At 41.3% G+C, this 23,730-nt stretch overlaps 1 protein-coding gene across 1 annotated transcript in view; it reads right to left on the bottom strand.

Moving 5' to 3' along the window:
- The window catches only part of Sgcd (sarcoglycan delta), a 370,481-nt gene that overhangs the window by 303,197 nt on the left and 43,554 nt on the right, over window positions 1–23,730 (bottom strand). The window lies entirely within an intron of this gene.

Genomic DNA, 23,730 nt, shown 5'->3' with positions numbered 1-23,730 from the left:
ACGCTGTAAAGCACCTCACCATGCAACACGCCAGGGAACACTCCATACATATTAAATAATCAATATTGTTGGCAAAGAGCTCAACATCTCTTGGCTGAGAGGCTCAACAAAACCTTGAAATAGTCTCTTTAATGCCCTGCTTACCTAAGCCCCAAGCCCTACTCTCTGAGCTCCAACACTCCCCCAACACTTACCCCACATACATGAATAAAATATTTCACTGCTAATGAGGGGAAACCCAACAGTTTTCTCATCACTTCCCTGACAAGTTTATGTGCTCTACAACTGCAGTTGAGATATTTTTGCTGTTTTCATGATTTCCTTGGCTTCCTTCCCGAGAAATTAATCATTTCTCTCACACTTTGGAGAAGCCAAGAAATTGTAGACATAAATGAATGACATGATAGTGTATTCTCTCCACCCACTCAGGCGCCCTCTCGATGCCTACAAAATTAAATCCTTCCGGCAAGGGGGTGGGGATGATTGTTGCACTGGGGAAAGTTTAGAAGTGTAAGACTTCCAAAGTTCCGGCTTTGTGGAATGGGTCCACGGGGTCATGGGTTTCACTTCATTATTCTGAGTTGTCCAAATCCTAATAAAATAGACACATTCCCAAAGTTCTGTGGCTACGCCTGAATTAAATTCACAGCTGAGGAACTGACTAAGGAAAGTCGTGCCAAAAAAGGGAAGCTCTGTGGTCAAGTTTGGAATCAGCGAAGCTGATTCAGATGCTATGTCAGAGACCATATTAGATTTCACTTTTGCGAGGGAGGAAGGTCTATCTCATCACACAATGGTCTGTCAATAGACAAGCTTTGACAAGGGACCTAAGCACATCTGAGCCCAGGTTCTGCTGCTCACAATCCACCGGGCCTCTCTGATGAGCCACTTCCTCCCTGAAGTCACCCATGCTGCTTCTCCCTAGGAACACCGAGAAGAAAATTCTGGATCTAGATGCAAACAGTTTGGGTCTATAAACAGACAGTGGAAAAACAGCTGTAAAAGTATGAGCTGGGGAACAAAAAGGCTTGGGCAGATAATTTAGTAATAAGATGCTTGTTGGGCAAGCATGAAGAGAGTAATTTGATGACCCTTTCCTCCTGCACACACTTGCAAAGAGCTGGGTATAATAGTGATACTCCTTTCTCTTGGAGCTAACCTGGGAAGGCCAAGACAGGTGCATCCCTGAGACTCACTGGCCAAGCAGCCCAGTTTCAGGGAGCTCTAGCTGCTAGCATGGGCATCTCTTTCCAAACACAAGGTCAGTAGCTCCTGCAGAGGAACAGGGCCCAAGGCTGACCTGTGGCTCACACAGACACAAACATGCATGCACACGCATGCTCATCTCCCAGCCCCATGCAAAGCCAGAGGCACACACCCACACCTACACACAAAACTGACCTTCATTGGACCCACACATTCTAACAACTTGTCCAGAAAATCAACCTCCATCGTATTAAACCACTTAGGAAGCCAGAGTTGCAGGATGCCTGTTGCTTTCTCTTCTCGCAATCCCAAATGTTTAACCTGTCTCCAATGCCCAGAGCTTTCTTGATCAATAATTTGCAGCTTCTCTAAGTCTTTGTCTTTGCATCTAATTTTGGATGAGTCAGAAGAAACACAAGCATGTACCCTTAACTAGCCATACAAGATATGCTGGCCCATTTGAAGCTATCCCCTGCTGGGGCATTTTTAAATCCTGGCTCTCTTTTCTTCATTACATTTTCTTCTCCCCCTGTCTTTTGAGTCTCTGCCAAAACTAAGTGAAGGGTGATTGGGTGACTCACTTTCTTATTATGGAAAACTCAGAATAAATAGTCTTTGCTGTCTATGCATGCTTGGTCCCCACTTATTTTCACTATGTCCACACACACATGCCTGGCATGTGCCCAGAATAATCACTGACATGCTGCCACTTAGTGAATTACATGCAGAAGGTCTAAAAATTCACTGGCAAAACCAATAGCATGGAGACTAATTAGTACAAAGTCTGTATCATTTTTGGTGTGTGTGTGTGTGTGTGTGTGTGTGTGAGAGAGAGAGAGAGAGAGAGAGAGAGAGAGAGAGAGAGAGAGAGAGAGAGAACTATGTCCCTGTAAGTGCACATGTATGTGCTAGAAAACATGCCTATCTTAGTATTTGTCAGAAGACAGGTTGAAGTCAGCATGTCTTCTTTTATTTTTGTTCTATTTATCCATCCATCTATCTATCTATCTATCTATCTATCTATCTATCTATCATCTATCTATCTATCATCTATCTATCTATCTATCCATCTATCCATCTATCCATCTATCCATCTATCATCTATCTCTATCTCTATCTATCTATCATCTATCTATCTATCTACCTATCATCTATCTCTATCTCTATCTATCTATCTATCTATCTATCATCTATCTATTATCTATTTTGAGGCTGATTTCTTTGTGTATGTAGCCTTGGCTGTCCTAGATCTAGCTCTGTAGACCTAGCTGATTTCGAACTCACAGAGCTCCTCCTGCCTCTGCCTTCTAAGTGCTGAGATTAAAGACATACAATACAATGACACAGAACATGCCTCCTTAATTGGTCTCTATTTTTCTGAGACAGCATTTGTCACTGAACCCAGAGTTCACTATTTCAACTAGGCTGGCTGGCTGGCAAGATCCTGAGATTCTCTTGTCTCTGCTGCCTTGCAGCGCGGTTACATACACTCTCAGCCATGGGTGCTTAGGATCCAGGCTCAGCCCTCATGCTGGTGTGACAAGTACACCGCCAACTGGGTCATTTCCTCAGCACTCTGTCAGGATTTTAAAGATGGTATATTTGTATTGGTGCTTAATCCATCTACAAGAGCTTTCTCCATCAACCTTATAAAGAGATGAGAGCAAAGCTGACTTAGCCACTAAATGCAGTAGTCACAGTTGTGAAGGGTAAGCTTAAACATCATTTGTGGAAAGGGGAAGCCAGGCCCCTGAGGCATTAACATCATAATGTGGTCATGCGAGGTAATGAACGATCTTTCTATGGGAGTATACAGTGATGGTATCAGGTTTCTGTGTTAGGTTTCTTCCTATAATCTCACCTCGCAGTCCTGGCAATTCTCTAGTTGTTCTTCTAGCTGGATTTTTGTTCCCCTGGTTTTTGTAGGGGTTGTGTTGATCTTCTTAATTTATCTCTTTTGCAAATGTAGTAGCTAATGCCTTCAAAAACATACCAAGAATCACTGTTTAACTTATGCAATAACTGAAGATGCCATTGCAAGCCCATAACTGCTCATCACAATTTGGCCCTCATTGACAATTCACTCCTGTCTCTGTCCTCCTCTACAAAGCTCCAGATCCTGGTCATGACTTAATCAAAATTTGCCAAGGACCCCCTCTGCCTGCCGAGGACCAGTGCACTCCGCTAGTTTCAAGTTCCCATGTCGCCGCCTCAATGAATTCCTCCCACGGGTCTAATACAAACCTTCTTTGCTGTACTCTAAAAGCACCATTGGATCAGAATAATTGCTGCTCAATACACAGCTGTCTTCCGAGCCCAGAGTATGACAGTTATGGGAGCAGGAGCCATAATCTCACTGGTGTCTTTTCTGAGCAGCCAAACCTGACATTTTCTAAGTAAAAGGGCCTGGAAGGTAAAACCATGTAAAATGCAAAGCTGGTGCAGTATTCAGGATCACCCGGACCGTGTCAGTCCATCCTGCAACATCTTGGTAGAGGCCCTAGCCTGATCAATGAGCAGATGGACACCCTAGGGGTCAAACATTGAAGTAAGACAGGGCTTTGTTGGTAACGATTTGACAGTGGACTCCCAGGGAAAGAGGAGCCCTGATGTGCAGCGTTTGCCTATGTCAACGGTGTAAATAGTCACTCCATAGGTAATGTGCAAATAGGCAAATAATCTCACCATAGTTGGCCACTTTGTGAATACTGAGACAAAGCTGGGAAGGGAAGCACAGAAGCAAACCATCTTGTGTCTCAGAGATACAACACTGAATAAGTTCAAATACCACTGCAGTGACTTATAGTGCAAATAATTAGGGATGAGGTTTGAGTATAACTTTTGAATTGTGTGGAGAATGGTTAAAAATAATTTAATGTTAATAAGGCATTGTTTGCCAGCAAGGTCGGAAGCAAACTTACTAAGACTGTGGCAATTGGTTCTCATGAGTGTGAGTGAAAACCCCTGAGAGGAATCCACCTGAAGAGACTGACCGGCTGATTAGACTGTCATTATGGTGGCGGATTGGAATGTTCCGGTCCAGAGGCTAATTATCTTGGGCTAAGGTCTGGCCCTCTAGACCATTCCTTGCCTACCTCTTATCAGAACTGACGTCATGAGACAGTAGCTAAAAAACCTTTATAATCTATTGACTTTGCAAACAACAAGCTTCTACCAATCCAGCAGCTAAGAACACCATCTGATTGCTAGCATCATGCCCCTGTGGAATAGCTACCTGACCCTAACAGCCTCACTGTTCCTGTGACAGACCCACCAATGTGTTTTAGATTTGCCTTGATTTATGACTTTCTTGGTTCTGGAAAACTATAAAAGTGACATAAAACTGCTTGCACATTGGAACACAGAATTTGGGATAACTTAAATCTGTGCTCCTGGGTCCAGAATAAATTGTCCACTTACTCCCTTTAAGACGAGACTATGCTTTTAGCATCAGCATGACCCAGTTTGCTCTGGCTTCACTGCCTGTTTTGAATATAGCCCGTGAGAATAGCATGGGTGCATCGATTACACAGCAAAAGTGCTGCTTACATTTTTTTCTTTATTGATTGACGCAGGTCTTCTCAGTCCCTGCATCATACTTTCCCACTTCCGAGTTCCCCTTGGCCCATGTATCCTGTGCCTGCCTGACCTAGCAGACTCTGAGCAGAGGTTGCAGACTCTTTCATTATGTGTCTGGTGCTTTCACCATGTGTCAATACTGCTGTGCAGATGGCTGGAGGAAAGGCCGCGGCAACTTCCACTCCATCACCTTTATACCTGCGTGGGAACGGTCGTGTAAGGCAGAGGGTAAGTGTCTTGGAGTGACAACCAAAAGCTTAAAGGGTAAATCCTTAATCAGTATGGCATAGTGCTGCTTGCATCCGAGGAATTCTTGAGACTACATTCAATATATGGGGCGCTAAAAAGAACCAGAATTACAAACAAGGGCCAATTACAGCACCTTTGCAAACAGTTTATACAATGCTCCCGACACAAACAATAAATTAAAAGGTGGCCCAGCCAAGAACTTATGAAGAAAGCCATGGTCACATTTCGCAAGACACCACCTTCTTGCTTTTACTAGTTACAGGAAGACGTTTTGCTGTGGGAATTCTGTCACAGCTCTGCTGACCAATCGTGAGGAACTTCTTGGCCCAAGGTGCTGAATTAGAAAAGAAGATACGTGACCAGAATACCCTAATAAAAGGCCAGGGCGGGAAGAAGTTTGCTCTCTCGGATGGTGTAGGGGCTGGCAGAGCCGTTGTTTGGAGCTTCCCCTTTGCCCTTTGGGAATGAGGCTATGATGTGAAGAGCTGCTCCCTCAGCAAGAACAGTGCAGCAGCTGACGACACAACCGGGATTCCTCATTCTGTCTGTAATCATTGTGCTGAGATATTTATTTATTTATTTATTTATTTATTTTTATTGTTTTTTTAAAATTGATTTTATTGAGCTATACATTTTTCTCTGCTCCCCTCCCTTTCCCTTCCCCTTCAACCCCCATGGTCCTCATGCTCCCAATTTACTCAGGAGATCTTATCTTTTACTTCTTCCTGTGTAGATTAGATCCATATATGTCTCTTTTAGTGTCCTTGTTGTTGTCTAGGTTCTTAGGGATTATAATTTGTAGGCTGGTTTTCTTTGATTTATGTTTAAAAACTACTTATGGGTGAGCACATATGATAACTGTCTTTATGGGTCTGGGTTATGTCACTCAATATGATGTTTTCTAGCTCCATCCATTTGCCTGCAAATTTCAAGATGTCATTATTTTTCTCTGCTGTGTTGTACTCCATTGTGTAAATGTACCACATTTTCCTCATCAATTCTTTGGTTGAGGGGCATTTAGGTTGTTTCCAGGTTCTGGCTATGACAATGCTGCTATGGACATGTCCTTGGGGGTACAATTGAGCATTGTTTGGATATATACCCCAACAATTGTATTATTGGGTCTTGAGGAAGGTTGTTTCCTAATTTTCTGAGAAATCGCCATACAGATATCCAATGGGGCTGCACCAGATTACTCTCCCACCAGCAATGCAGGAGTGTTGCTGAGATTTTGATATTAATAAAAAGTAACTTAATCCCCAGACTTCCCTCTTTAACATTTCAACAGGGAAGATGACTTCATGCTTTGATTTCTCCTGTCCATTTTCAACAAAATTCCATTAATAAGTGGGTGGATGAATGGAAGGATAGACAGATGTATGTATGTATGTATGTATGTATGTATGTATAGATTTATATTTGGGGACACTTTATTTTGATCAAAAACATACCCTATAATACATATATCATGAGAAAACTGAGACACAAAAGAAATAGATAAATAACTTAGTCTCACAGAAAGCCAATGTCAGTAACCTGGCTTCAGAGTCTCTGCGATGCTACAAAAACTACAGCTGGTAAAGAAAACAGTGCTAAAATTCACAGACCTTCCTCTGAGTCTGAGCCTCTTGAAGTTATTCCCAGTCATTCGGAGCAGAAGTTTTCATCTCATAAGGTCTCCCAGGATAGGCACACCCACTCTTTGGATAAGGAACCAAATTATCCAATCTCAAAAACCTATGAATGTTTCTTTTTTTTCCTAGAGAGACAGGGAGTGAAAATTTCTGCCAGCTGCCCACGTTGTCCAAGCCCTTCAGAGGACAATGTGCTCCTTTTCCCCCAGAGTAGCTAACAAGAATCTCCTAAGGATGAGACTTAACAGGTTCATCTTTGAATGGGCTTAGGGAGGGGAGTTTTAGAAGTGTAGGACTTAAAGTATAGGACTATGTATGTGTCTGTCTCTGGGAGGAAGATGGGAGGGACATTTCAAGTAGTTAAACATATTTTCTCAGTAAGGATTTGCCTTTCCATCTCTCCCATGCCGATTGCAAAGTCAAGCCAACTTTCCGGGAATGCATGCTGATAACATAATAGACAGACTGGGAGATACCAATTTACAGGGCTTGCAGTGGGAACTTCCAGTTTCTGTATTCTGAATCTCAAAACAGTATCTTTATTAGAATTTCTACCTCCACAAACATTTAAGGTGTCTAAGAAACACCTGGGCCACTACCATTCCTTTATATATGCTGAAGGTTACAGTTTAACGGGACTGTAGAGATGACACAGTGGTCAATGGCATGCACTCTTTTTGCAGAGGCCAGGAATTCAGACTCTAGGATCCATGTTGCATACCTCCCAACTACATGTATCTCGAGCTCCAAGTGGTCCAACACTTTATTCTGACTTCTGTGAATACCCACCACATCCCCCCCAAACAAAGACACACACAGACACACATGCATACAGATAAAATTAAACTTTAAAAATAAAAGTTACAGGTTAATAAAATCACATAATATTACAAAAGCTGTAAAGAGTACAGAAAATTTAGAAGCCTAACTTATTTTGTAAGGAGGAAATGAGACTTTTTGAGAAGTGGCTGAAGAACATGTCCAATGAACTGATCCAAGCTCCTGGCTGTATTTTGTCAGAGTCCAGACATGGATTCTGGCACAGTGGAGTCTTCAGACTGCCAAACCCACAGTCAATTTGTAGGAGAACAACAATCAGTCACTAATTGATTTCTGATTCCTTCCTGCTTTGAATTAATCCAGGCCCTTGCAGATAAAGTGATGATCAGGGTTTGGGCCCATCTGATGGCCATTTGATTACTGTCCACATTAGACCCCTGGGTTCACCAAAAGCTACCATTTTCTTGGCACCTGTTCAATTACTCTGCCTTTCGTATTTAATCCACAGATTGCCATTCTGTTAAGGAAAACCGGAGTCTATGCTAGGAATGTGTTAAAGTCAACTATCCTTGGGAAATTTCTTATATAACGGATGTGGTTCTTGCTTGTGTCTTGAATTTCTCACCATGCCCCTTTTAATCACATACTTGTTTAGGTAACTTAGAATCTCAAGCTGGTAATGATGTGAACTCACTCTAGAATCTAAATATGACTTCTTTAGAATCTCTACACATGGAGCACAGCTTCCATAGCTCTGACAGATTGACAGTTCATTAATATGAACCTTGAGAAGCTGCCTGGACTGACATTCATACCTGGTGAGTCTTAGAATCACCCCATCTTCCTTCCTAAGATAAAAGATTAGGATGGAAAGAGAAGAGATGAAGTTCAGGGAAAACTTTGCTTTCAGGGCTATCAAAACCAATGAGTTCAAGTTCGGACCATAACCTGAGTGTGAACAGTGGAACATTCCTGTCCAACATCTCACTTGTGACTCCTGCCACAGAGAGTAAGCATTTCCTCTATAACACACATCTTCTCCTGCAGATGGACACTTTTTCCTCAGGATTGTTTTTTTTTGTGGGGGGAGGGGATGTACTGTTTTCTTACTGATAATGCATTTTTGATAAAAATAAATCTCAAAAAGTTATTTAGAGACTATATTCTACGCCAGACAATAATTCCGTTTTTATGAAGCAACCCCATACCTCCACATCCAATTCTTCATCTGCTGTGACAGAGTTAGCAAAGAATATTTATCTTCAGCTGGGCCCCCTTAGTCCTTTTACTCAGCTTATAGGTATAATACATCATGCCCGGAGGCCCTCTGGTATTATATAACCTCCCATGCAGAACTTGAATTAGCAAGGAAATGACATATTTATATAGCAATTAAAAATATGCTTAGCATTCCCCGAGGTGCCACCCCTCCCAGCTATTTAAGCTCCGAGCATATTAATCATCTGGCAGGGTGTAGTACTATAGAGACAACAGTCGTTTCTGTAGCTGGTGTTTAACGTGGCACATGGAGATGGAGTCGAAGTGCCACAACCTTGAAGCGCCACCACACATTGATTATACTTACACTTAAACACAGTGTGTTCTTTTCCACACCACCACTTGGAGCTGTCACCTTACCAAACACACAGATTCACACACTTTCATGCCCTCCACTTCACTATGAAACCATTTGGAACTGAGCACAAAGGAAAGGGAAGGGGAGAGCGGATCACTCCCAGAGGCCTTCTTGCTACGACAATGTGGTGTTAGCTGTTCCTCTCAGTGCCCTATGATCACAGGTCCCATTAGGCATTCTGGAGCACACGGTCCTGAGTGCTCAGTACAGCACTGTTTGAAAAGCGCACTTCACCTGGCATGTTTGCCCCTAGACAAGTGAGCAAAGGGAAAACAATGGATTGATGTCCCTTACCGTGGCTGACTGTTCTGAAGTGCTTTCAGAGAGGACTACACATCTCTGCGCTGCTAGGATGCTGTGGCTTTGGTGGCTCCAATGGAATGACAAAGAGGACAGCTCAGCGTCATCCCTCTGCAGGTGGAACACTCTTAAGCAATGGAAGGGAAGGAGTGTGCTGCTTGATGGAAGTTTCTGTCAGCAAAATGCTGACATTAGTAGGATGTAGGATGCTCAGAGGGTTCTTTCTCCTCCTTCATTTAAGTGTATAGCAGTATTATGAGGATGAGGACCATAATTCCCTTGCTGTAGAGTTGAAGAATGCAATCACATGAATCACAGTTCACTTGTTAGAGCTCATGCATTTTGAAAAAGTCTCAACAACTCAGGCATTTTCACTTAAATCCAAGACATCCACTCCCCAGGGTGATAACACAGATAGTCTGTCATTTACTTTGTAGTTTTTCTCTGAGATATATAGCATTTGTTTGACACTTAAATATTAACCTACCTGATCCTACATTCTCTTTTATGGGTGGTAAAATAGAGAATGAGAGATGCTAGCAGACTTGCCATGAATCTCACAGCCAGAAGGCAACCCCAGAGAGGTGGTGCTAGAGCACACCCCTCTGCAAAACCCACACAGTTTCATTCGCACATTTCTGATCCCATCATCTGATATCCAGGAAGTTGTCAGGGCTTCAGATTCTTTAGTGGATATGCAAACTACGGAAAGTTAAGTGACCTTAGCATCACGAAAATGTGGTAGAAGTCATTTTTGAACATTCTTAGGAAAGTCACACAGTTAGAACAATTTCCTTATCGTTAATTTAGAAGATCCTCCAGGCTAGAGGACCCAGTTCACAATCTGACTCTAAGCTCATTGCGAAAACACTCTCCCTCTTCCCTACATCTCCACTTTCCTCATTCAGTAGTTGATAGACTAATAGAAAACACCTGTCTGCGTATTGAGGCGTGCTGTTTGAGATCATGTATGGGAAAGGTCCCTGAGCACAGAGGCTGGTTATCATCCAGGGCTCCATCAATGAGAATGCGTATAAGTTTTAGAGTCGAACAGATCATCAGAATCTACCACTCTGTGTGAGAAGCCCCATTCCCTGTTGAAAGCATTTCCAAGTGTAGACTCTGTCTACACAAGTGCCCAACCAATAACACCCATCAAAGCCCTTTCCACCCACGGTGCACTCTTTCTTCCTCTGGGGGACCCAGATGAACCTAGTCAGACTCTTCCTCACACTCTGAACACAGTCAGGCTCTTTCTCTCACTCTGACATTCCATGCACCTTTCTGAACCACTCTTACAAATGTTGACCCAACTTCAGTATTGTGAAAAGGAAGCAACACTAAAAATGAGTTAATGTAACTCAAAGACTCCTCTGGCACGTCTATTCCCTCACTCTGTCCTCTCTTCCACCAAGGCTCTAGGCTACCCACATCTGATGCTGCCGTGGGTCATTTGCAGAACATACTACACACTCAGTGACAGTTGCTATGCTGTCTTGCTGTCTAGTAACATCTAGACTGAACTCAGAGCATAGCTATCCCTCTGTCTTACAGAGACAGAAAATGAAGTCTGAAGAGGAGGCTGTTTGCAAGGGTTACAGGATTGGTCTTTGAATTAGAACTCAGGTCTTTCAGTTCTTTGGTTGTCTTTTTTTTGGATCATTTTTTTTTCCATTTCACAGAATGATCTCTTGGTACTTTTGACAGGTTGTGTTTCTTGGATTCCAAGGCCTCCATCATACTTGAGAAAAAACTTTGGTACAAATAGTGTCCCAGTGCGCTTTTCCTCCCTGCCCTGGCCGGGGTGCCATCTCCTGTGCAGAGATTTGCACCTGTGTCCTGACCCTTCCTGATACATCACATGACAACTTCAGGCACACTGCCTCAGACTGACTGACCCTCAGAACCTATCTGATTTGTTCCCCTGGCCTGTTTCTCTCAAAGCACCAAAGCATAGGATAATAAGTTTTCATATCAGCATAGCTCAGCTGACCTGTATAGTCTAATATTAGAAAATTTGATCTTAGAAAGCATAATTCACAGAACTGCTTAGAGTATACTTCACAAGTCACGTCCAATACCACTGAATATATAGCCATGAGATACTAAGCATGTATTACTAAGAATGTGAACATTTAAAGGATTGTGCTTGCGATCAGGTGTATTCTAGCACCCATTGCTGTAGAGAAAACCTTGGAACTTACCATCCCTTGGCATTTAATTTGCTTCTTTGCTTATTTCTTTAGACAACTATTTGACATGTGGCCATGGCTCTATCTCCATTCCCTGGCTCTCTGCCTGCACATAAGTGGTACTCGAGAAGACAGAGAACATTCTTTTCTTAGAGCATTTCTAGTCTAGTAAGAGTGAGACAGGCATCCAGAAGCTACAGCATAGCACAAGAAAGGTTTTGACAGAAAAGCATACATAGTGATGTAGGCACATACAGTAGGATAGCAGATGTAAACAAGAGAGTTCAGAAGCTGCCTGGTAGAAGACATTTCTCTTACTGGCTATTAGCAGAATAGGAATTAAGGAAGCAAGGAAAGCCACAGAGTCTGGAGACCCTAGAAGACACAAGAACGCCATCCATCCCAGGAAAGGAAAGGATCTGTTCCTGCTGGTTCCGCTTGGTTGGCTCTTGAGGCTTACTGTAGCTGTATGTGTTTTGCTTCTGTGAATGCAACAGTGTATATGTACCTCACACACAAGCATGCACCAATGCACACACAGTATAAACAACACGGACTCAAAGGAAAACAAGGGATAAAAGACCTGTCACTCAGGCAGTCTCGGTTCCCCTGTTGTTCTCATACTTGCAGTTTCTTGCCATATTCCTTTGATTCTGATGATTTCATAAACTTTTTTTAAATATGATAGACCATAAACATAAGTCAATTAATAATATAGCATTTAGCACTTGATTTAGATAAGCACACAATTTTTTAAGAAAAAAAAAACCTCCCACTTAATCTGTTCTAGTATTGGAGTAAAGACCCAGCTGTTTCAGACATAAGCAGAGATGATACTCTCTGAAATGATGCCTCTGAAAAGTAAAGAAACGATAACATAGCGTCATGTTAGCATATCTGTGCTTTTCATTATTGGTTCTGGGATGACTTTTCACACTAGATTCTGATGACAAGACAATTACCAGAATAGTGACTTCCCAAGCTCTACAACAGATCAGAGGAGTGGACAGAGAACTCATGACTTCCCACTAGGAATCTGGCTCCAATCCTCAAAGTTCCTCTACTGATGAATTATAGGGGCAAACACGCACTGACCTACACAGCATGTGTCCCTGGTTTCAGGACAGAATCGTGGTTAATCTTTCAGACTTCAAGTCATCTTTTTACTATGAAATGACTATTTTGAGTCAAGCTGCATTTATGGGGGCCCACATGAAAGGCAAGGACCTGTGGCAAAAGTATCTTCTGAACTGGCTAGAGACCAGGATACCCTTGTTTATTTTTAAAGATGCAGTCCATTATATTAAATGTGGCTGTTCTCCATGGGCAGAATTTTTAAATGTAATGTGATTCACCATGGAGACAAACCCTTGGGTTTACCAGAGACCCACCTTCAATGTTCACAGCACTAACCTAGGTACTTGCGTCCTAGGCTGAAGAGAAAAGAAAATAAACAAGCAAGTGAGTTATACCAGCATTCACCTCTTTCTGTTTCCTGCCTGCAGATACAAGCTATCTGTCTCACATAGCCACTGCCATGTTTTCTACACCCAATGAGCTGATTGTCTTAAAATGTAACCAAATAAACCCTTCCTTCAGTTGCTTTCCTTTTGAATTTTGTCACAGCAATGAGAACGATGGTGAGCATGCTTCATTTAGTAATCAGGATATTCTTATTAACCAGATTAAAATCTAACAACTATTTTTCTCATGTGATAATGTAATCATTGGAAGTCCATAAAGTCTTTACACACACACACACACACATGCACACACGCACGCACGCACGCACGTGCGTGCGCACACACACACACACACACACACACACACACACACACACACATTGTCAGTCTTAGCAACATCAGGTCAAATGGGAGACACGTTTCCCTTACAGATTTCAATCAGTAGGATTTAGAAAACAGATAAATTAACTCACCAAATGAATACATGTGCCATTGTATTTAGCAGAGAATTTATATTTCAATCTATTTTATTACTAGTTAAAACTCATCCCTGATTTTTATAACTTTCTGTTTTATCCTCTCCCCCTACTTCACAGCTCTTAAACAATTTTTTAGGTGTAGGTAACAGTCCACTGACACACAGGGGGCGGGGGTAATGAAGTAGATACCCTTTGTGGAGTGTAGCTTTGATTTACAGGTGAATCAAGATTTGGTACTCACTTTCTTGGGACTTAATTCTGCATATATCCTGATAGATCTCTGGCTTTTATTTCTGTTCTAGGGTAATATGAATAAACTCCATCAAACCTTTTGGACCTGCAAAGCAAACTTGCTCTCTTTCAAAGTGTTTGAAACATATGAGCAGCATCCTAGCAGCGCGGAGATGTGTAGTCCTCTCTGAAAGCACTTCAGAACAGTCAGCCAAGGTAAGGGACATCAATCCATTGTTTTCCCTTTGCTCACTTGTCTAGGGGCAAAACATGCCAGGTGACGTGCGCTTTTCAAACAGTGCCATACTGAGCAGTCAGGACCGCGCGCCTAATGGTTCCTTCGGGCAGAAGAAAGTTAAGGGCAGACAAAGGTACAGGACTTTACCAGGGAAATGTCTGAAAAGCAGAGATTTTCTCACTTTGTAGTCTTCATTTCTTAATTTGAACACACACAGAATTGCTAGAACATTTTATACAATCCACAAAGTTGACTCCTTTGCCTTCCATGCTGGTTTGTCCTGAAACCTTATGCTTGATTTCCCTAAGATGTGCACATCTGTGTTCTCACTGTAACGGTTTTCGGCTGATGTCATGTGAGAGGGAGGAAACAAACTAGCCAAAAGATTGTATTGTTTATGTTCAATATATTCTGTCACCTAAGTCACTGATGTAATATCTCAAACTCCAGCAACACTGCAGCACACACGGCGCTCACCTCCTACCTGCAGCTTCTGATGGAAAAGGAACTTTCACCCCGGCATCCTTGGTTCTGCTTCTGCTTCTTTGTCATAGTTGGAAACTGGAGCACATACTGTCTATGCCCAGTGTGCGCTGTGCACTACACACCTTCTCTGTGTCTGTCTGTTCGTGTCACACAAAGTATTTTAAGAGACTGGGAGTACTATTTCTCCACTTCATAGAGGAGGATGTTGAGTTCCAAAGTTTGGACACACACTTAGCTTTATCGTTGCTAGGATATGGATTAAATAGTATTATCCTAAAACTCTTCATTTCTAAGCCATGTTCAAAATACCAGCCACTCCAATGCTACTGTTACTAAAAACAAAGAGCTTTGCAAGTCACAGTGTCTCATGGAATGGATGAATGGATGGACAGACGGATGCCTGGATAAATACCTGGAACATCTTTCATCCTTTCTAAATCCAGCCTGGCCAGCTCTTCCACTGCAAGCTTTAAGGGGATCCTTGTGTTTACATGCATTTTTACAATAAAATAAGAAATATAAAATATGAAGCGTAAACTAACCAAGTTAAGATTCTGCAGCATTTGCTCCAATAAGCATAGCAGTTGTAACTTTGGCATGGCTTTGTTGAAGCCTCAAATACATTTGCCTTGGTTACTGAGGTAGTTGCTTTGGAGACCCAGAGGGAATTTATAGGGGCCAGAGAGACCCCAGGACCATCATTGAATGCAGATGTCTACAATGGAGATTTCCACTGAGAACAGAAAATTAAAGGGTATCAGGGTCCAAGACCCAACCACCGGTGCTTGAGGAGACATCCAAGATCATAAACATGCAGCCCAGACAGGCGGCTCTGCTTCCCATTGCTGGGCCTGATCTCTGCAACTTCTTTAATTTAAACACAGGGTGGGAAAAGTTCAATCACAGATGTGCTGAGGCTAAAATAATTTGTTTTAAATGGACCACTTGTCAGGTTTTTCTTGTCTCTAGGTACAAAGACAAATTTTTGAAGTATTTTTTTCTCACTACCAGTATTCTATCTGGAAGAAAATCATCCCAAACCATCTTTAAACATATCTCCTCTGCTAAGTTGTCATGGCTCTGACCCAAACTTGGATTATTACAATAGCATTTTAACTCTCTTATATGCTCCTAGCTCCTCTGTGATGTATTCTTGTGAAAAAGTCAGAGAGGGGCAAAAATCTGAACATCGCTCTTTTTTTTTTTTTAAATGATTTCGTTTGTCACTCGGAATAAAGTCAGGCCTTGATCTGAGTTAGGGAGTCCACCATTTGGCCTCAGCCAATGTAGATCTTTCCCCCACCATTTTCTCCTTCATCACTGCTTCATCCATAGAGAAGGTCATTTCTACTTTTACTTCTGCTTCGGAGTCTGCTGGCAGCACTCACCTAGGGGGCCTTTGAACATGCCGGCCCCTCTACGGCTCTAGCATCTGTGTGAATGACTTCCCTGCCTTTCACAGACCATTGCTCAAAGTCACCTGGATATGTGGAGAGAATGGCAAGTTGTTTCTTATTGCCACTGTCTTAGTTGACCTAGCATGAAGGCTCCGGGGTTCATGCATGCTGCAGAACAGGTCAGACGTTTTCTCTTCCATAGGACTCAAGATTCCCTTCTGCATATAAGCCACATTTTGGGTATTCTTTCATCTGCCAATGGACACTTGGGCTTCCAGGCCTGGCCTGCTCTGAGTAATGCTGTAATAACCACTGTAGTGCTAAGAGCTCTTTCAGTTCCTGACTTTGTTACTTCTGCAGACATGTCTAAAGTAGAGATTGTTGAATCATAGTAAATTTTTCTGGGAAAGAAATTGATAATTTTTTATAATTGTTTCAAGCTACTTGATTACATAACAATATAACAATAGGTAGTGAATTCAGTCTGCAGAACCAAAGAGTTCTCCTTAAACCAAAGACTTCACTCCATATACACAGAACAGGTTACAATTCACAGAAGAAAACTATAATACCCATAACTATACTGTTAATGCCACCTATTTCCCTTTAAAAATACAACAAAAATGGAGTTATGAATAGATAGTACTGGCAGGGAACAGGTATTTAAATCTACATGATAATGGTCATAAATGTACCATGATTTCTCCAGGATGCTATTTATCAATCAAGTTGATTCCATTCAGATTTTCTGCCTTCTACCTGTCATGTACTAGCTTCTTGGATTTCAGACATAACAAAACCAAGGCTTGTTTTCATGGTACATAAAACAAAATGTTTTGCATAAATTCTAACAAAACACTAATTTCTGCTTAGTCTACAAGGTAGAGACAGCAAGAATCAGAATAAATTTTCTTAATGTAACAGGAGTTTCATACACATTAAAATAACAAATTTATTTTGCAGTGTAAACAACCAATGTTGAGTATCACTAAATTACTCCCTCCAAATTTAAAACGACACTCCAAGAGATTCAGAGCAACTCTGGCAGTAGTATTCAGATGCTCATCAGATGAATTAATTTGACTAACTAATGAGCTTAAAGTTTAATTAAATAGTATATATTAAGTTCATTATCCTCCTAACATTAATTTATATTTAACATGGCAGTTTGGGATTTTTAAATATATTCTACCTATAATGTTTCATTTTAAAAATTAGTGGTTTTATGGTATGTGTGTCTTGTGGGAACCTGTTAGAGAGGTAAGCCCCATCTTCTTAAGCCTTGCTATAATTTTCAAAGAGAATTAACTTTGACTCCCAATGGTTTCTTAGCTTTATTTACCCAGCAAGAAAACAGAGACATAAAATCAACACTCTTCTAGCTTTCATCAGTGACTGTCAGCAAATGAAATCTGTAACTTTTTAAAAGTTCTTTATTTATTCCACTATTTTAACAGCACTTTCAGTTAATTTTGATGCCAGTTAATGTTGAGAAAATATAATAAGTTCAATATTTACCCCTTGAAGTACAAAATCAGACTTTAAAATACTACACATGTAGACAGACAACGTAGTCACCTCTAGTACACTGTGGGAACCGCTTCTAGGACCACTCTGGGTACAACAATGCACAGATGCTCCAGGCCCTTCTGTGAGATGTGCAAAATTTGCATGTAACCTGTACACATCTTCCCACACACTCAAGAGCTGCAGACTACTTCCAACACCTAAAGGAATGTGAGCTTTATGCAAATCATTGTTACACGGTAAGGTTTAGGGAACAGTGATGAGAAATCCCAATTTGTACGTGTTCACTGGAGACGCAAAGTTTTTCTCGATTATCTCTCATTGAAGCTTGGTTGGATCCTGGGAAACAAACTTCTTAGAGCTCAAAGGCCCAACTGAACTTGATAAATGAATACAGACAGAGTGTTATTGCGAGCTGTTTTAGTCTTCCTCAGACTCAGGCTTGGGTTTAGATACTACCTCTCTAAGAACCAGAGGATTGGGGGTTTGCTGTGAGATTGTGTCTCCTAGTTATGTCAGAAGCTACACCCATAAAATGCCACCAACATGACTGCCCAAACATGAAGTGAACAAGGATAACAGCTGCAGACATGCCAAAACTGGATCGGGGAAAATCCCACAGGGTCTCAACAGTACACAAAACTCAAGAGGCAACCGAGAAAAGCTGGGAATGGGAGAGGTGACCTTTTCCGGGGAGGAGTATATCAGGTTGTCTAGTGCCAAGTGGACAACATGATAACGTATTTACGATTACAATATAATATACAATTAGTAGTATATAGACGGAATGGCTTGTATTTAGGAATATATATGTATATACAAGTACATAGATACATGCAAAAGCAATCAGTGAAAAGAGAGGCCATGGATAGGAAGGAGAGTGGAGGGAGACGTATGGGAGGGGTTTGCAGAGAGGAAAGGAAAAGGAGAAATGTTGTAATTAAAGTTTTGAAAAAAGAAGAGCAGAAATGCCATTGTCTAGACTGCTTTTGCTGGTGGGGGGAAATGACTGAAAACTTTATAGCTACAGTTGGAGACAGTGACTAATGTTTCAGTGCCTGATCCAACTCACTCGGACACCAGCGACTACTGTGAAGCTACAGGCGACCAGCTGTGACATTCTCTATTGCTTTGAGCCCAAAGTTCCAATAGCTGTTACAAAGGTGTGTGTGTGTGTGGGGTGGACCTACCCCATAGGTATCCTGAGTGAGGTAGTTTCTAGGCAAGGAAACCATCTTAACCCGGAGTGTGAAATGGCCGCCAGGAACTGAGGGAATGCTGGTGTACACTTCTGTACTGTTAGCTCTTTCTTCCCTCCACAGGGCCTCACATTCTGGTATCGTTAACCTCTCCCCCCCCACACACACAGTTTATTTACGTTGGTTTCTTCACATCACAAATAAGATCAAGGCTTTATCGCTGCCACAATACCCTGTAGTTATTATTTTATTTTCCTCCTCCCCTTGTCAGCAACCCATGGTCAAAACTGCGTGTGGAGTCTTTGCTCCATTTTCGTCTTCACACAACACAGTCTGATTCGTGGTTGCCTTCCTAGACCTCTGTGTTGACCACTGACAGATGTGCACACAAGCATAAAATATATCCAGGTGCTGGGCAGAAGGCTTGGTGGTGAACGTACTTGCTGTGCAGCCAGTGCACTGATAAAAAGAGCTCGTCTCTGTAATCCCAGATCCAGCTGTACATAGGTGAATGCTGACTAGCCAGACTAGCTCATTGCTGAGCTCCAGGTTTGGTGAGAACCTTTGTCTCCAAGATACATGTTAGAGAAATAAAAGAAACCACCCAACATTAACCTCTAGTCTCCACTTGCACAGACATGCGCATATAACACACATGCACACACACAATAAACAACAAACATAAATACAGCTATATGAATACATCAATTAAAAAATAATGCTCTCTTGGCATAAGTTAACAAAAATGTGGCTCCTTTTATTGTCTAAATGGTTGGTTTTATAATATCTGAAAGTAGGTGGGAGGTATTCTCATGGTGACTGCTACACATCCATTTTCTTTCACTGTTAAAATTCTGAACATGTTAAATATGATGATTACAGCCACAGTCATGGAGACATCTGGTAACTTCTGGAGGTTTACGTCTCTGTGGTAGTCTCTAAAGTTAGGTTGAATTTCTTCTGAATAATAAATGCTTCCACACAGATGGAAGGTACCCTGGTGAAGTTCCAAAGCAAAATGTGTAATAGACTCTTGTTAAATTAATTCTTAAATGGAGCGATTTTCCTCCACAAATATAGGCTAGCCTTGAGCGGTCTTAATGCACTACTTATTCTTAAGTGATTAAAGGTAACTCTCACCAAATCAATAGAAGAGGCAATACCAAAGGGAGAACATTAAAACTGAAATTACCATTGACTGGGAGAAGACATAAAAATAGCATGAGATCATGTTTTTCTTTCAAGCGCAGCAAAATTATTGGAGGTTACAGAAAAAGAAATGAGAAGATGAAAATGTAATTGGATTGGCAAATGCCCTCCCTTACAAATGCCTCTTAGAGGAAATTACAGTCTTCTGCAAATTGTCTAAAAGACATGCATGTTAACCCCAACACAAGTGAAGCTCCAATGTCTGGGCAGAAGAATGGTGAGTGACTCTCAGCTGGCAAGTTAAAGATCAAATATTGCCTGTGATCAAGAATCAGAACTGCATCTCTTGTGGATGGCACAAAAGAAGATGCAAATTACTACACTTCACATTTTCTGAAATGTTAGCCTCATTAGGGCAGCTTGAATAGAAACGCAAGAGCAGATGAATCTATGCCCTTGACACAGAAGATCTGAAAGGAATGCATGAGGGACTTCACACCCCACTTCCCACTTATGGCTTTTTATAGTAGATGGAGATGCATTTAAAATGAACCAAACATGGCCAGGCAAGATGGTAAAGGCACCCACCATCAAGACTGATGATCTGAGTTCAAGCCCCAGGTTGGACGTGGTTAGAAAAAGAAATGATTTCCACAAGTTGTCCTCTGACTTGCTGTGTGCACACTGTAGCAGATATAAGTCCATCCTCTTGCCCGCTCCTCAGACTTACATCAATGTAACAAACTGACTAGGAAACAGGAAACCTTTACAACTGACTTTCATTTTGGAACAAGTGCACATCTTGCCTATGGCATGCAATATCAAAAATCTAAATAACCCCTTATATTGGAGATTAATATTTTTTGAATGAAGTTTGAAGCAAGCTTTAATTCAGTACTGGCCAGGATGATGGACTCTGGCCAGGTCCATTCTGGTGTTCCCAGAAAATGACCCAGAGATTCATTTTTAGACAACCTTGTTGACAGATGAGAACAAACAAACAAAAGCAAAGTACATTAAAAGCTAACACAAAAGAGAGAGAAGTTTCACAAGGCATGGCTTATAGAAGTCCCTGAGAACTAACTATATGAGATAAAGAAAATCTAGGTTACCACAGTCACGGTGGAAATAGCAGGGGAACAGAAAAAGGGAGAAGAACAGAACATCTATTGTCCAAGATACAGTATGTCTCCATCAGCAACGCAAAGGTGGGCTCCATTGTTCCTGGTTAGAGAGCTATCAGGAACCTTCATCCTCCACTCCACTAAAGGAAACTCTGCTAAGCCTAGGATGAACACACCAGCTACCTGGGTCTCCCTTCAGTTTGTCACATCCATCCTAGTTAAGCATCTCAGAGAAAACATCTTGCCACTTGAGTTTGAAGCTGTGGTTGTCTTTCTTTCTCCTTTCCGAGCATTGTGAGAGAAAACCATATATATCAATCCTAAAAACATTTTTTCTGAGCATAAAATAGCCTTGATTAAAGATTATTTATCTCATGCTTTTAACATACAAAATATTCCTCAAATCAAATATCAGTTACCAACCATCTGCAGAGGTTAAAATCTTAACAAGACCTAAAATATGGTATCAATATAAACTTCAGGGGATTCTCTATTTGAACAGTTCTCAATCCTGATCAAAATAATTCTGAGATATGTAAACACCTATGTAGTTCTGTCTATATAGAAGAAATGTAAGAAAATCAACTTAATGCATTTGCTGTTGCAGCTTTCCTAAATAAGGGGGAACCATGTTCCTTAATAGGAGTGGGGTAAAGATAGAAACCTAACCTGGAAACTATATGTCATAAAAGGAAAAGTCCATTTTTTCCTCTTTTTTCAATACAATAATCATCTACTTTCCAGATTGTAGTAGGAGAAAAGCCCCCAACAAGTCCTGTCAACCTCCAATGAATCTTAGTAATTAGAGGCCAATTAGTCTCAAATGCTTACTGCTTTGCTGACTACATATATTTCTCTTACCAATTTGCCTGAGGTTTGCTCACAAAAACGGTTCTTTTTTTTTTTGTGCCTATGAATGTCACAAAACAATCTCTTTTTAACAACATCATGAGAAGAAAAGTGTCATGCACCTACCTGTCTCCTCGGTGGGATGTGTGTTTTAGCCTTGTACATATTATCCTGGCAACCTAAGCGGGTGACCAAAGGGCTCTCAAGTTGACATTTACTGCAAACTTCTTGTCAGACATCATACCATCAACATAAATGAATAAAATGCATAAATCATTCATAGGATGGCACAGAATAGTGATGTGCTCTTCGTGCAATATTGTGCAGGCTCTGAAAGCGCTGCTAGACAGGTAATTGCTTCACTTCTCTAAGCCTGGTCTTGCATCGATCAAGACGTACTGGTGCTAATAGGTGATTCCTCTGCTTCCTATGAGGATGCAGTAAGACGGAACACATGACACTGTTCATTGTTTGGGCAGACAAAAAATTCTGCTTCCTTGATAGGAGCAACCTGCATAACCCTCATCTCCTAGCTCACACTCCTTTAGCGGTCTTGTTTTTCTGGTCCCTCTGTGTAGACCCTAGCCTTATGAGCTGTGTATCAAATAAATAATTATCCTCCCAAGGTCACAGAGCAGGATCTGTAATTTTAATACTGAATGCTGAACATTTCTAGAGAGTGACTGACCTTTAGGAAAGGTGCCTCCGAGAGTACCCAGCAGAGCCATGAAATGCCGAATCATTAACAATTTAGAGCAGAAAAGAACTAAACCAAGTTAGACAACTTGTATTAGCTCTTGTGACTGAGACCATTAGGACCATTTTGGTCTAGTTTGGACCAAAATAATGAATGTGAAGAGAGAGTACCTGGAGATAAGACTTTCTATTTCTATCTTAAAGCTCATTTAGAAATGTCCCAGTGTGCCTTTGTAGCTTGGTTTTGTTTTGTTCCCACAGAAATTCATTCAAATAAGTCAATAATAGTTTTTAACTCTCACTGCCTATTATAGGTACATGGGCTCTCTCTCTGTGTCTGTCTCTCTCTCTGTCTCTTTCATACACACACACACACACACACACACACACACACACACATAATACACACCTACCTATTTTGAATGCTGATGTCCAGAGTTTGAGGAACAACACTGGTTATGAGTTTTGTTGTTCCTGTTTCTTTTTGGCATTGAGTATGGAACCCTGGACCTTGAGCATACGATCTAATTACTCTGTCAGTAAGCACAACATACAATCCCCAGGAAGCTAAATTTTGAAGTTTAAAATGTCACCCATTTCTCTGCCTTATTTGTCTCGATTATGTGCCTCCAAAAACTGCTGAGAAGGAAAACATTAAATAGGGGCATAGAGTAAAATTGGGATCCTACAGTGGGGATTGGGAAGAACTGTGGTAAAATTCAAGAAATGTGACCTTCCCCTAACTGCTTCCAAATGAAAAACTCAGTCCCCCCAAATTGTCACCACTCCACAGGTCTCATGGCACATGTCTGCCAAGCACTTTGGTCAACTGTCATCGCCTCTAATCTAAATCTTTCACTGCACAAATAAGGGAACTCAGTAGACTTCAGGTCATTTTAAACGCAGTTCTGCCAGTGGAATCTCAGATCCTAAATCAAAGATCCCAAATTTCTCAGTTCTGTTCATTTCAGCACCCTTGAGTGGCCAGTGGAAACATACACCAGCAACAAATCTGAATGAAGCATCAATAAATTTCGCAAATCAATTCTAAGCCTGCAAGTGGTAGAAAACTCACTAACTCCTGATCATTTCTCTGGGAGATTAAAAATCTGTTAAGTTCCCCATGAAAATTAAATCCTGTAATTCATACATATAGCCTTACATACGATCTTAGAACAAGAAGGAATCTCAATAAACCATCTGGTCTACCCTTACTGCCTTCAGGCAAATGAACTGTTACTGCCTCTTAAAAACGAAGCAACAGAGGCTTTGCAGAATAACAAGTGCATCATGAGTAACAAAGAACCCTGTTTCCT

Source organism: Arvicola amphibius, chromosome 4 (assembly GCF_903992535.2).
Source record: "Arvicola amphibius chromosome 4, mArvAmp1.2, whole genome shotgun sequence".
Classification (NCBI taxonomy): domain Eukaryota; kingdom Metazoa; phylum Chordata; class Mammalia; order Rodentia; family Cricetidae; genus Arvicola; species Arvicola amphibius.
Note: the sequence above shows the minus strand (reverse complement) of the source record. Positions and strands in the feature narration are given on the sequence as shown.